Here is a 7185-nt window from a genome sequence, read left to right on the forward strand (position 1 = left end):
AGTCTTCCCGGGCTTCCGGTTTTTATCATTCTGGGGTTAGATTTCACAGTATTGCCTGGTACTTTGTGTACCTGATCTTTTAATGTCCCTAGATAATAAGCTCCTTGATGGCAAGAATCAGGCCCTTACAGTTCTGCTTCTAAGAGAATGGGGGTGCAGGAGGAGGTGGTAGGCAGGCCTGATTTTCAAGAATTCTCTCTCCACAAAAGCAAGTGAAATGTTCTTGAGAAAGAGGGAGTAGCTATCATTTTCTCTCAACAAATACGAACCTGAGACAACATTCAGTTGCTAAGATCAAGGTTACGAATCTCCCTTGAGTGCCAGCCTGACCGGGTACTATCGCTGTATAATGGGCAAACCAGAATGACTAGTCTGACTCATAAAGGTATAATTGAGACCCTTCCAGTTATGAGTCTGTTTTATTCTTAGCGCCAGTTATTACTCCATAACCATCACTTCATTTGGTCCCTGTCTACTGCTGAGGCTGTGACCATGGCAGGCCCCGACCTACAAATTACAACGTTCTTTTCTTAGGTAATCACGTGAATACAGTCTTACTAGCTTCCATATGCAATATCCTTTATTTCCAAGAAACTCTTTAATGCATGTGTATTTCTAATATGAATGGATTTTATCCTTTTATCTTTAAGCATAACCCACTAATAAAAATAAATTTGAAAAGGTCCTAGCTCATGTTATACACCTGTAGACTGATTCTGTAATGAGTTAACAACGTTCTTACATAGTTCAGGAGGAAAACGTCTGCTCCAGGACAGAGAATTAATTTCTCCTTAATTCCCCCATGGGTATCAAAGGGAGAATGACCCCCTTTTGAGGTGCCCTACAGTGCCAGAAGAAATGACCAGACAATACCTGAAATGGAAGAGTTCTGTTTGGGACCAGTGTTTAACCGGAGGTTAGAATACTTGGTTTTAGGAAACTCTCATGACATTCGATGGTGATTTTGTTTGTTAAGTTTCAGAAATTCAATCAAATACAGGTTTAAATTTTTTTCTGATAAAAAAGATTTTAAAATTTACTAGCAATATTTTTACTAGACTTCCTCAGCCTCATGTTGCAATTGCCTTTTTATTTTTAGACTGAGCTATCTACCCATTTTCCAGTTTTACAGAGATTGTGAAAGCATCCTAAACCTTCTCCTACTCAGCCACTGCCCATCTCCCCGACACCACATTCAAGTTCAAATTCAGAATGTTCTACCTACAAAATATATTTCTTTTTTAAAAATTAAAATATAGTTGATTTAGAATGCTGTGTTTATTTCTGGTATACAGCATAGTGATCCATTTATACATATATGTATATTCCTTTTCATTATAGACTATTACAAGATATTGAATATAGTTCCCTGTGCTGTACAGTAGGACCTTGTTGTTTATCTATTTTGTATATAGTAGTCAGTATCTGCAAATCCTGAAGCCCCAATTTATCCCTCCCCACCTCATTACCTCCCTGGTAATTATAAGTTTGTTTTCTATGTGTGTGAGCCTGTTTCTGTTTTGTAAATAAGTTCATTTGTGTCCTTTTCTTTAGATTCCACATATAAGTGATATCATATGGTATTTTTCTTTTTCTTTCTGGCTTATGTCATCTAGAATGATGATCTCCAGATCCATCCATGTTGCTGCAAATGGCATTATTTTATTCCTTTTTATATCTGAATAGTATTCCATTATATGTGTGTGTGTGTGTGTGTGTGTGTGTGTGTGTGTGTGTGTATATACATATATATATACACACACCACAATGTCTGTATCCAGTCATCTGTTGATGAACATTTAGGTTGCTTCCATGCTTTGGCTATTGTAAATAGTACTGCTATGAATATTGGGGTGCATGTATCTTTTTGAATTAGAATGTCCTCTGTATATATGCCCAGGAGTAGGATTGCTGGATCATGAGGTAAGTCTATTTTCAGTTTTTTTAAGGAATCTCCATACTGTTTTCCATAGTAGCTGTATCAAACTGCATTCCCACCAACAATGTAGGAGGGTTCTCTTTTCTCCACATCCTCTCCAGCATTTGTTGTTTGTGGACTTTTTAATGATGGCCATTCTGACTGCTATAAGGTGATACCTCATTGTAGTTTTGATTTGCATTTCTCTGATAATTAGAAATATTGAGCATCTTTTCACATGCCTATCAGCCACTTGTATGTATTCACTGAAGAAATGTTTGTTTAGGTCTTCTGCCCATTTTTTGGTTGGGTTGTTTATTGTTACTGAGTTGTATGAGCTGTTTGTATGTTTTGGAAATTAAGCCCCTGTCAGTTGCATTGTTTGCAACTATTTTCTCCCACTCTGTAGACTGTCTCAAGATATCTTTCAAAACCATTCTCACTTCTTTATCATTATCCTCACTGCCTTGGTTAAAGACCCCAATCTCCTACTCTGGCATTTCTGCATAGTAGCCCTAGATTTTCTAAAACATCAATCTAGTCATGTCATTCACTGTTTTGCTTAAAACTTTCTGTCCCATTGCCCCTGAAGTACACTTCAAACTCCTGAGCCAGACTGGTTTTATCTTTGCCTGCTTCACCAGCCTTACCTCCTGCCTTCACCCGCTTCCTTTACTCCTTCAGTGTTTCTCAAAATGCAGTCCTTGGACCATCTCCAAGAAAATCACCACTTACTAAAATTACAGATTCCTAGGTCCTGTCTGAGGTCTACAGAATCAGAAACTAAGGAATGGGGCCAGAAATCTGCACTCTTAAGCTCTGGGGTAAGTCTCAGGCAACATGAAGCCTGATAACTGCCAGTAGCATTTGCAAACTACTTCAATATCCCACATTCTCTCCTCTTCAAGCCTTGCCCGGTGCTCTTTCCCCCCACCCCACCCCCACCCCCATTTCTTTACCTGCCTGAGTTTGGACTCTGCTTCCAGATTCCTTCTAAATCTTCTTTAAAAGTTACTTATGGCAAGCCTTCCCTCACTCCCCTAGGCTGGCTGGAAGAGCTAGCATCTGTATTGCCCTTAAGGCATAGACTCGCCATTTGTTATTGCTACAGCTGTTTGCTTGTCTGTTCCACTGCCGGGTGAGCTGTTTACAAATAGGGGCTGTTTCTTTCACCTCCGTCCCCAGAGCCAAAGCGTTGGGAATGTAGTTAGTGGTCCCTAATAAGTATTTGTGAATGTATGAATAAATAAACAAATGCACAATTTTCTGATCTTATTAAGAAAACATAATTACTACAAAAATATTAAAACACACACACACACACACACACACACACACACACACACAAGAAAATGACTAACTCCAGAGACTATCAGCTCTGGTAAAATTGATTGAAAAAGAAGAAGAAAGAAAACATAATCTGATACATAGGAAAAAATTAAAAGAGCTTCTTAAACTCAGGGAATTTTGCTTTTCTCTGGTCATTTGTTGTGACTTACAGCATCAGTGATTCTGGTGGCTATCACTGATAGATTGCCCTTTTGTCGATAAAAACTCCTGCGTCTCTTAACTTTTTATTTCTTCTTGATGATGATCTGAGATCAGATGCACTGTGCTGTAGAACGGATAGATGGATCTGGGAGTTAGACAGCCCTGGGCTCAAATCTAAGCTCTGCCAACTACTAGCTGTGTAACTTCAAGCCAGTTGTTTAATTTCTCTGAGTCTGCTTCCTCATTATGTGAGTCAGAGAAGACTTTCTGCATGTGCACAGAGAGAATAACACATGTACTCATAGAGGGAAAATGGATGTAATAAAATAAAGTGTGGGAGACATAGTAGGTAGTGAAAAAATTTATCCTCTTTGTGGTAAGAAGGAAACTTAGATTGCTATTTACTTTCTATTGCATGCCAAGTATTTTATTAGATACTGAGGAGGAAAGAAGAATGCAAAAAATATAGAGACTGAATATATTCAAGAGACAGTATTTTAAAAGAGCTTACAATGTATTGAGATTATAAATAAACTAAAAAATCAACTTTGTTAATTTTTATAGACAGAAAAAAAGAACTCAGCTACCAGGATTATGGCCTGAATTAAATAATGTAATGGACATAAAATCACAGAGCACTATGCATATAGTAGGCAGTCAATAAACCCTACATAATATTGTTATCATGTCTGTTTCTATGTTGATTGAGTCTACTTGCTGGCATTTTCATTAGCCACATACGCTCAGTATGTTATAGCTCACTTAGCTATGTATGCCCTTACTACTAGAAATTTATGTTGTCCCCAATTTTTCATTAGTAGATAAGATAGACTCAAATGGTCCAAGAGGAGAGTCTCTCCCAGGCAGGACGATCATGGGTAAAAGCTAAGATGACTGTCTATAGTCTGACTATAAGAAAACTGTAGCATTTAAGATCAGGACCATGTCCGAGAATCTGGAACATTATTATTGCTAATAATTTATTTAATTGAAAATAACAATTTATTGTTACTAGCAACAAATGGTACAGTGTGCCAATAAATGGATATTAATGTTTTGAATTGAAATTAGTTTTGGTGGGAGCAAAACCCCTGTTTTCAAAGAAGAGAACAAGCTGAAGACGTGAGTGTGTGTGTGTGTGTGTGTGTGTGTGTGTGTGTGTGTGTTGAAAGGGGTGGGATGATTACTGAGGGAGTGTCTTGAGGGATAGTCTGAAGAGTTGGGATTTGATACCAAAAGTGTTCTTGAATAAATATAAATTCAAGTAGTGAGTTTTTCAGTTTTCCTTGATATTCCCCTAAGGTTGGTCAAGAGATTATTTTCACTGGAAATTATACTTTAGCAGAAATGTAAAGTAATACATGCTCAATGATGAAAGCAAACCCGTAAAACAAATCTCAAGAGGGCTAAAAGTAACACAAGGAAACAAATCAGCAAGTATTTTTTTAAACAATAGAAAGAATTCCCATTTGTATGTAATGAAATACTAATAAAACCCTGCTTTCCACAGGGATAAATAGATCTATTTCTACTCTTATTAAGAGACACTCTGGATCATTGGGGAACTACTGTTTATTTATTTCAACCCGATTGCAAAATAAATTGGTTTTGTGGTAGAGAAAGTAGTTTTCACCCTGTATTCCATATGCTTCCCTGTATTTCCCAGTCTCCATTTGTTGTCAGGTTAGGGCCATGTGACTAGTCCTTCCCCGGAGCCTGTGAGCAGACGTGGTCTGTACAGGTCCCTTCTGATCTGAGATTGGGAGTAGAGGGGACAGAACCACGTACTGGTAGTGTCACAGAAGATGGAGCCTAGTTTCCTGAGTCACCAAACTGAGGAGAGTTTCACCAATCTGCTTGGAACTTTCAGGGGGTAAGAAAAAATTTTTTATTGTGTTAAGTCACTGTGTCAGTTTGCTAGGGCTGCCATAAAAAAAAAAAAAAAAAAAAAAAAAAAACCACCACCACAGACTGGGTGGCTTATACTACAGAAATTTATTTTTTCATAGTTCTGGAGGGTGCAAGTCTAAGCTAAGGCACCTGGCAGGTTTGGTGTCTCCTGAGGCCTCCCTCTCTGGCTTGCAGATGGCCACCTTCTTGCTGTGTTCTCACATGACCTTTTCTCTGTGTGGTCACATCTCTCTTCTGGTGTCTCTCTCTCCTTCTAACCAGTCATATTGGATTAGGGCCCCATTTTAAAGGCCTTATTTTAACTTAAGCATCTCTTTAAAGACCTTCTCTCCAAATGCTGGAAGTTAGGACTTCAAATATGAATTTGGGGGAAGGACACAATTCAGTCTCTAACAGTCACTGAGATTTGGGGATTTATTTTGTCATTGCAGCATGGCATAGCTTATTCTGACCAAAACAGTTTTCCTGGGAACAGGAGTAAAGATGTGTTTGTTTTGAACATACAAATTTATGTTTATATATGAGGATATATGTTGGGGTATGTGTGGGTGTGGGTGTATGTGACGTGCAGAATGATACAGCCTGCGGATGAGTTACATGATATCGAGGTATTGTTCCCTCATCCGTGGGATAGCTAGGTAGGTCCTGGGAGGTGGGAGTCTCAGCTTAGGTCATAAGCAGCCCCCTCTGCTTACCCAGTGTACCATACAAATATTATCTTCTATGAATATAATGGTTTTTAAAAAATTCAAATGTACTTTTATTCACTGTGAATAATTATATGCCATGTCAACATAAATATTTTATCAATTTCCTCTACTTTATGGAATATAGGGAAAATTTGTTAGCCTAAGTGCCAAACATTGTTCTAAATTCACTATTCTAATAAATAAAAATCTAAATGTGTATATATATTAACTCACTATTTTCTCAAAATAACTACAAAACTATTAATATCCATTTTACAGATGAGGAGACTGAGGCACAGGTGAGTTCAAGACTTGCCTATTTACAAAGATGGTAAATAGTGGAGCCAGAATTTGACCATAGGCATCCTGATTCCAGTCTTTCTGGAGCAGCACTTATAGTCATTGACAATTTTAAGCAAAAAAATACTTTTTTTAATGAATGAATTTCATGGTTGGATTCTGGAATTTGTTTTTTTTCCCCTTATGTCTAGTAGGCAGTGGTTGAGTCAAGTTTACCTCTTTTTATGCCTTTGAAGAGTGATTATTATTTTGCTTTGGAACAAAATTAAATCCTTGCTCTGAAAAATGATGTACTGCAGAACATGAGTGAACACAATGTGAGCTGAGGATTAGTGCTATAGTTCCAATCAATTCAGTTCAGCAAAGTATTTGTTGAGTAATGACAGTGTGCTAGGCTCTGTGTTGTGTGCTCAGAATATAGTAAAGACTAAGATGACACTGTTCCTTGCGTAGTGGTAGCCACCATTACAGAGGGGTTTATGTTATTTTCCTCAAAAGTGTTACTAAAGAAAAGTTAAGAGCCATGGTGGCTTAGATCTCTATTGAGCTACCAAGAACTTAGACATTAAGATGGAGAATTTTAAAATATTTATTCATTCATTTAAAATAGTAATAAGCTCATTGCATGTTAACAACATATATTTTATGAAAAATAATTCTTTCCAAAACAAACAAAATCCGGTAAGAAGAGTGGCATTGGTTTATTTATTTATTTGGCCAATTTCCATAATGCCATACTTTAAAAAAAACAGATTCTCATATTTGCTTCTGCATTCAATCTGTTGCAATGTGTTGTTTGGGTTGAAACACATGAGGAAAATCTAGACTCACACAGGTAGTTGGAAAAGGAGGAGGATTTTTAACAGTCTTTCAGAT

The sequence above is a fragment of the Camelus ferus genome, chromosome 15 (assembly GCF_009834535.1).
Source record: "Camelus ferus isolate YT-003-E chromosome 15, BCGSAC_Cfer_1.0, whole genome shotgun sequence".
In the NCBI taxonomy this organism is placed as follows: domain Eukaryota; kingdom Metazoa; phylum Chordata; class Mammalia; order Artiodactyla; family Camelidae; genus Camelus; species Camelus ferus.